This window comes from Hyperolius riggenbachi, chromosome 6 (genome assembly GCF_040937935.1).
Source record: "Hyperolius riggenbachi isolate aHypRig1 chromosome 6, aHypRig1.pri, whole genome shotgun sequence".
Taxonomy (NCBI): domain Eukaryota; kingdom Metazoa; phylum Chordata; class Amphibia; order Anura; family Hyperoliidae; genus Hyperolius; species Hyperolius riggenbachi.
The window spans coordinates 392,526,770-392,532,769 of record NC_090651.1 but is presented as its reverse complement, the minus strand read 5'-3'; the positions used below and the strand labels follow the sequence as shown (position 1 = coordinate 392,532,769).

The window sequence follows — 6,000 nt, the reverse complement described above, 5'->3', positions numbered from 1 at the left end:
TATTTTACTATTGCTAACCTTTTTCTCATTGGAACTCTATCGATGCCTAACCAGCACCCAACCACCCGTGCACGCCCCCCAAATATACGCTAATATCTTCGCCACTAAGGCTCGGTTCACACTTGCGTCACAGTGGCAAACAGATCCGTGACATTGGATCTGATCACCAGTCGATTGGATCTGTTTTCCCTCCGTTTCCGTCAGGGCTGTGGAGTCAGAGTTTGAGTCGGATTTGAAGCTATTCTGGGTACCTGGAGGCAGTGGTTTCATAAACTGAGGAGTCGGAGTCTGCTGATTTTTGTACCAAATCCACAGCCCTGGTAAGTGTTAGACTGAGGAGTCGGAGCTATTTTGAGTACCAGGAGTCGGTGTTGGAGTCGGTAGTGTCATAAACTGAGGAGTCTGAGTTGGAGTCGGAAGATTTTTGTACCGACTCCACAGGCCTGTTTACCGATCTGCTGCTTCCGTTCCGTTTCACCACCTCCCCCCCCCCCCCCCCTTCACTAGTGTGAAGAAACGTTCAGTTTTCTCATTGCCCCCAATCCAGCGCTTCAGCTTCCATTTCTGTTCTGCTGGGCTCATTGTGCGGAAAAATTGCTGCAGCAGGAAACTTTCTGTTCAGCCGATCCTGCGGAATGGATTAGTTCGGACGGATGTGAATGGATCCATAGGTTAACATTGGATCCATTTGTGAACCAGGCCTAGACATCACCTCCGCCAACATTTGCATTACTGCCGCCCAAATTACCACACATGTTACCAGAGACCTACTGCTGCTTTGTGTATTCCTGCCTGTTTATATCCGCCCCCTTTATTTTGTACTGTTTTTGGACTAACATAGTGGGATATAGCGCTGGCTCCCTCTTGTATGACGCTGTTGCTGGGATATAGCGCTGGCTTCCTCTTGTATGACGCTGTTGCTAGGATATAGCACTGGCTTCCTCTTGTATGACGCTGCTGCTGGTATATAGCGCTGGCTTCCTCTTGTATGACGCTGCTGCTGGGATATAGCGTTGGCTCCCTCTTGTATGACGCTGTTGCTGGGATATAGCGCTGGCTTCCTCTTGTATGGCGCTGTTGCTGGGATATAGCGCTGGCTTCCTCTTGTATGACGCTGTTGCTGGGATATAGCGCTGGCTTCCTCTTGTATGACGCTGTTGCTGGGATATAGCGCTGGCTTCCTCTTGTATGGCGCTGTTGCTGGGATATAGCGCTGGCTTCCTCTTGTATGACGCTGTTGCTGGGATATAGCGCTGACTTCCTCTTGTATGGCGCTGTTGCTGGGATATAGCGCTGGCTTCCTCTTGTATGGCGCTGTTGCTGGGATATAGCGCTGGCTTCCTCTTGTATGACGCTGTTGCTGGGATATAGCGCTGGCTTCCTCTTGTATGGCGCTGTTGCTGGGATATAGCGCTGGCTTCCTCTTGTATGACGCTGTTGCTAGGATATAGCGCTGGCTTCCTCTTGTATGACGCTGCTGCTGGTATATAGCGCTGGCTTCCTCTTGTATGACGCTGCTGCTGGGATATAGCGTTGGCTTCCTCTTGTATGACGCTGTTGCTGGGATATAGCGCTGGCTTCCTCTTGTATGGCGCTGTTGCTGGGATATAGCGCTGGCTTCCTCTTGTATGACGCTGTTGCTGGGATATAGCGCTGGCTTCCTCTTGTATGATGCTGTTGCTGGGATATAGCGCTGGCTTCCTCTTGTATGGCGCTGTTGCTGGGATATAGCGCTGGCTTCCTCTTGTATGACGCTGTTGCTGGGATATAGCGCTGACTTCCTCTTGTATGGCGCTGTTGCTGGGATATAGCGCTGGCTTCCTCTTGTATGGCGCTGTTGCTGGGATATAGCGCTGGCTTCCTCTTGTATGGCGCTGTTGCTGGAATATAGCGCTGTCTTCCTCTTGTATGGCGCTGTTGCTAGGATATAGCGCTGGCTTCCTCTTGTATGGAGCTGTTGCTGGGATATAGTGCTGGCTTCCTCTTGTATGACGCTGTTGCTGGGATATAGCGCTGGCTTCCTCTTGTATGACGCTGTTGCTGGGATATAGCGCTGGCTCCCTCTTGTATGACGCTGTTGCTGGGATATAGCGCTGGCTTCCTCTTGTATGGCGCTGTTGCTGGGATATAGCATTGGCTCCCTCTTGTATGGCGCTGTTGCTGGGATATAGCGCTGGCTCCCTCTTGTATGATGCTGTTGCTGGGATATAGCGCTGGCTTCCTCTTGTATGATGCTGTTGCTAGGATATAGCGCTGGCTTCCTCTTGTATGGCGCTGTTGCTGGGATATAGCGCTGGCTCCCTCTTGTATGACGCTGTTGCTAGGATATAGTGCTGGCTTCCTCTTGTATGACACTGTTGCTGGGATATAGTGCTGGCTTCCTCCTGTATGACGCTGTTGCTGGGATATAGCGCTGGCTTCCTCTTGTATGATGCTGTTGCTAGGATATATCGCTGGCTCCCTCTTGTATGGCGCTGTTGCTGGGATATAGTGCTGGCTTCCTCTTGTATGATGCTGTTGCTGGGATATAGCGCTGGCTTCCTCTTGTATGATGCTGTTGCTGGTATACAGCGCTGGCTTCCTCTTGTATGGCGCTGTTGCTGGGATATAGCGCTGGCTTCCTCTTGTATGACGTTGTTGCTAGGATATAGCGCTGGCTCCCTCTTGTATGGCGCTGTTGCTGGGATATAGCGCTGGCTCCCTCTTGTATGATGCTGTTGCTGGGATATAGCGCTGGTTTCCTCTTGCATGATGCTGTTGCTGGGATATAGCGCTGGCTTCCTCTTGTATGATGCTGTTGCTGGGATATAGCGCTGGTTTCCTCTTGCATGATGCTGTTGCTGGGATATAGCGCTGGCTTCCTCTTGTATGACGCTGTTGCTGGGATATAGCGCTGGTTTCCTCTTGCATGATGCTGTTGCTGGGATATAGCGCTGGCTTCCTCTTGTATGATGCTGTTGCTGGGATATAGCGCTGGCTTCCTCTTGTATGGCGCTGTTGCTGGGATATAGCGCTGGCTTCCTCTTGTATGGCGCTGTTGCTGGGATATAGCATTGGCTCCCTCTTGTATGGCGCTGTTGCTGGGATATAGCGCTGGCTTCCTCTTGTATGACACTGTTGCTGGGATATAGCGCTGGCTTCCTCTTGTATGACACTGTTGCTGGGATATAGCGCTGGCTTCCTCTTGTATGACACTGTTGCTGGGATATAGCGCTGGCTTCCTCCTGTATGATGCTGTTGCTGGGATATAGCGCTGGCTTCCTCTTGTATGGCGCTGTTGCTGGTATATAGCGCTGGCTTCCTCTTGTATGACGCTGTTGCTGGGATATAGCGCTGGCTCCCTCTTGTATGACGTTGTTGCTGGGATATAGCGCTGGCTTCCTCTTGTATGACGCTGTTGCTGGGATATAGCGCTGGCTTCCTCTTGTATGATACTGTTGCTGGGATATAGCGCTGGCTTCCTCTTGTATGACGCTGTTGCTGGGATATAGCGCTGGCTCCCTCTTGTATGATGCTGTTGCTGGGATATAGTGCTGGCTTCCTCTTGTATGACGCTGTTGCTGGGATATAGCGCTGGCTTCCTCTTGCATGATGCTGTTGCTGGGATATAGCGCTGGCTTCCTCTTGTATGACGCTGTTGCTGGGATATAGCGCTGGTTTCCTCTTGCATGATGCTGTTGCTGGGATATAGCGCTGGCTTCCTCTTGTATGATGCTGTTGCTGGGATATAGCGCTGGCTTCCTCTTGTATGGCGCTGTTGCTGGGATATAGCGCTGGCTTCCTCTTGTATGGCGCTGTTGCTGGGATATAGCATTGGCTCCCTCTTGTATGGCGCTGTTGCTGGGATATAGCGCTGGCTTCCTCTTGTATGACACTGTTGCTGGGATATAGCGCTGGCTTCCTCTTGTATGACACTGTTGCTGGGATATAGCGCTGGCTTCCTCTTGTATGACACTGTTGCTGGGATATAGCGCTGGCTTCCTCCTGTATGATGCTGTTGCTGGGATATAGCGCTGGCTTCCTCTTGTATGGCGCTGTTGCTGGTATATAGCGCTGGCTTCCTCTTGTATGACGCTGTTGCTGGGATATAGCGCTGGCTCCCTCTTGTATGACGTTGTTGCTGGGATATAGCGCTGGCTTCCTCTTGTATGACGCTGTTGCTGGGATATAGCGCTGGCTTCCTCTTGTATGATACTGTTGCTGGGATATAGCGCTGGCTTCCTCTTGTATGACGCTGTTGCTGGGATATAGCGCTGGCTCCCTCTTGTATGATGCTGTTGCTGGGATATAGTGCTGGCTTCCTCTTGTATGACGCTGTTGCTGGGATATAGCGCTGGCTTCCTCTTGCATGATGCTGTTGCTGGGATATAGCGCTGGCTCCCTCTTGTATGACGCTGTTGCTAGGATATAGCGCTGGCTCCCTCTTGTATGACGCTGTTGCTGGGATATAGCATTGGCTTCCTCTTGTATGATGCTGTTGCTGGGATATAGCGCTGGCTTCCTCTTGTATGATGCTGTTGCTGGGATATAGCGCTGGCTTCCTCTTGTATGACGCTGTTGCTGGGATATAGCATTGGCTTCCTCTTGTATGACGCTGTTGCTGGGATATAGCGCTGGCTCCCTCTTGTATGACGCTGTTGCTGGGATATAGCATTGGCTTCCTCTTGTATGACGCTGTTACTGGGATATAGCGCTGGCTTCCTCTTGTATGACGCTGTTACTGGGATATAGCGCTGGCTTCCTCTTGTATGGCGCTGTTGCTGGGATATAGCGCTGGCTCCCTCTTGTATGATGCTGTTGCTGGGATATAGCGCTGGTTTCCTCTTGCATGATGCTGTTGCTGGGATATAGCGCTGGCTTCCTCTTGTATGATGCTGTTGCTGGGATATAGCGCTGGCTTCCTCTTGTATGGCGCTGTTGCTGGGATATAGCGCTGGCTTCCTCTTGTATGGCGCTGTTGCTGGGATATAGCATTGGCTCCCTCTTGTATGGCGCTGTTGCTGGGATATAGCGCTGGCTTCCTCTTGTATGACACTGTTGCTGGGATATAGCGCTGGCTTCCTCTTGTATGACACTGTTGCTGGGATATAGCGCTGGCTTCCTCTTGTATGACACTGTTGCTGGGATATAGCGCTGGCTTCCTCCTGTATGATGCTGTTGCTGGGATATAGCGCTGGCTTCCTCTTGTATGGCGCTGTTGCTGGGATATAGCGCTGGCTTCCTCTTGTATGACGCTGTTGCTGGGATATAGCGCTGGCTCCCTCTTGTATGACGTTGTTGCTGGGATATAGCGCTGGCTTCCTCTTGTATGACGCTGTTGCTGGGATATAGCGCTGGCTTCCTCTTGTATGATACTGTTGCTGGGATATAGCGCTGGCTTCCTCTTGTATGACGCTGTTGCTGGGATATAGCGCTGGCTCCCTCTTGTATGATGCTGTTGCTGGGATATAGTGCTGGCTTCCTCTTGTATGACGCTGTTGCTGGGATATAGCGCTGGCTTCCTCTTGCATGATGCTGTTGCTGGGATATAGCGCTGGCTCCCTCTTGTATGACGCTGTTGCTAGGATATAGCGCTGGCTCCCTCTTGTATGACGCTGTTGCTGGGATATAGCATTGGCTTCCTCTTGTATGATGCTGTTGCTGGGATATAGCGCTGGCTTCCTCTTGTATGATGCTGTTGCTGGGATATAGCGCTGGCTTCCTCTTGTATGACGCTGTTGCTGGGATATAGCATTGGCTTCCTCTTGTATGACGCTGTTGCTGGGATATAGCGCTGGCTCCCTCTTGTATGACGCTGTTGCTGGGATATAGCATTGGCTTCCTCTTGTATGACGCTGTTACTGGGATATAGCGCTGGCTTCCTCTTGTATGACGCTGTTACTGGGATATAGCGCTGGCTTCCTCTTGTATGGCGCTGTTGCTGGGATATAGCGCTGGCTCCCTCTTGTATGATGCTGTTGCTGGGATATAGCGCTGGCTTCCTCTTGTATGACGCTGTTG

The 6,000-nt window shown here is 51.4% G+C and overlaps 1 protein-coding gene across 1 annotated transcript in view; it reads left to right on the top strand.

Moving 5' to 3' along the window:
• LOC137522011 (serine/threonine-protein phosphatase 2A 65 kDa regulatory subunit A alpha isoform) overlaps positions 1-6,000 on the top strand; it is a 348,262-nt gene that overhangs the window by 22,017 nt on the left and 320,245 nt on the right. The gene's annotated exons all lie outside the window — the stretch shown is intronic.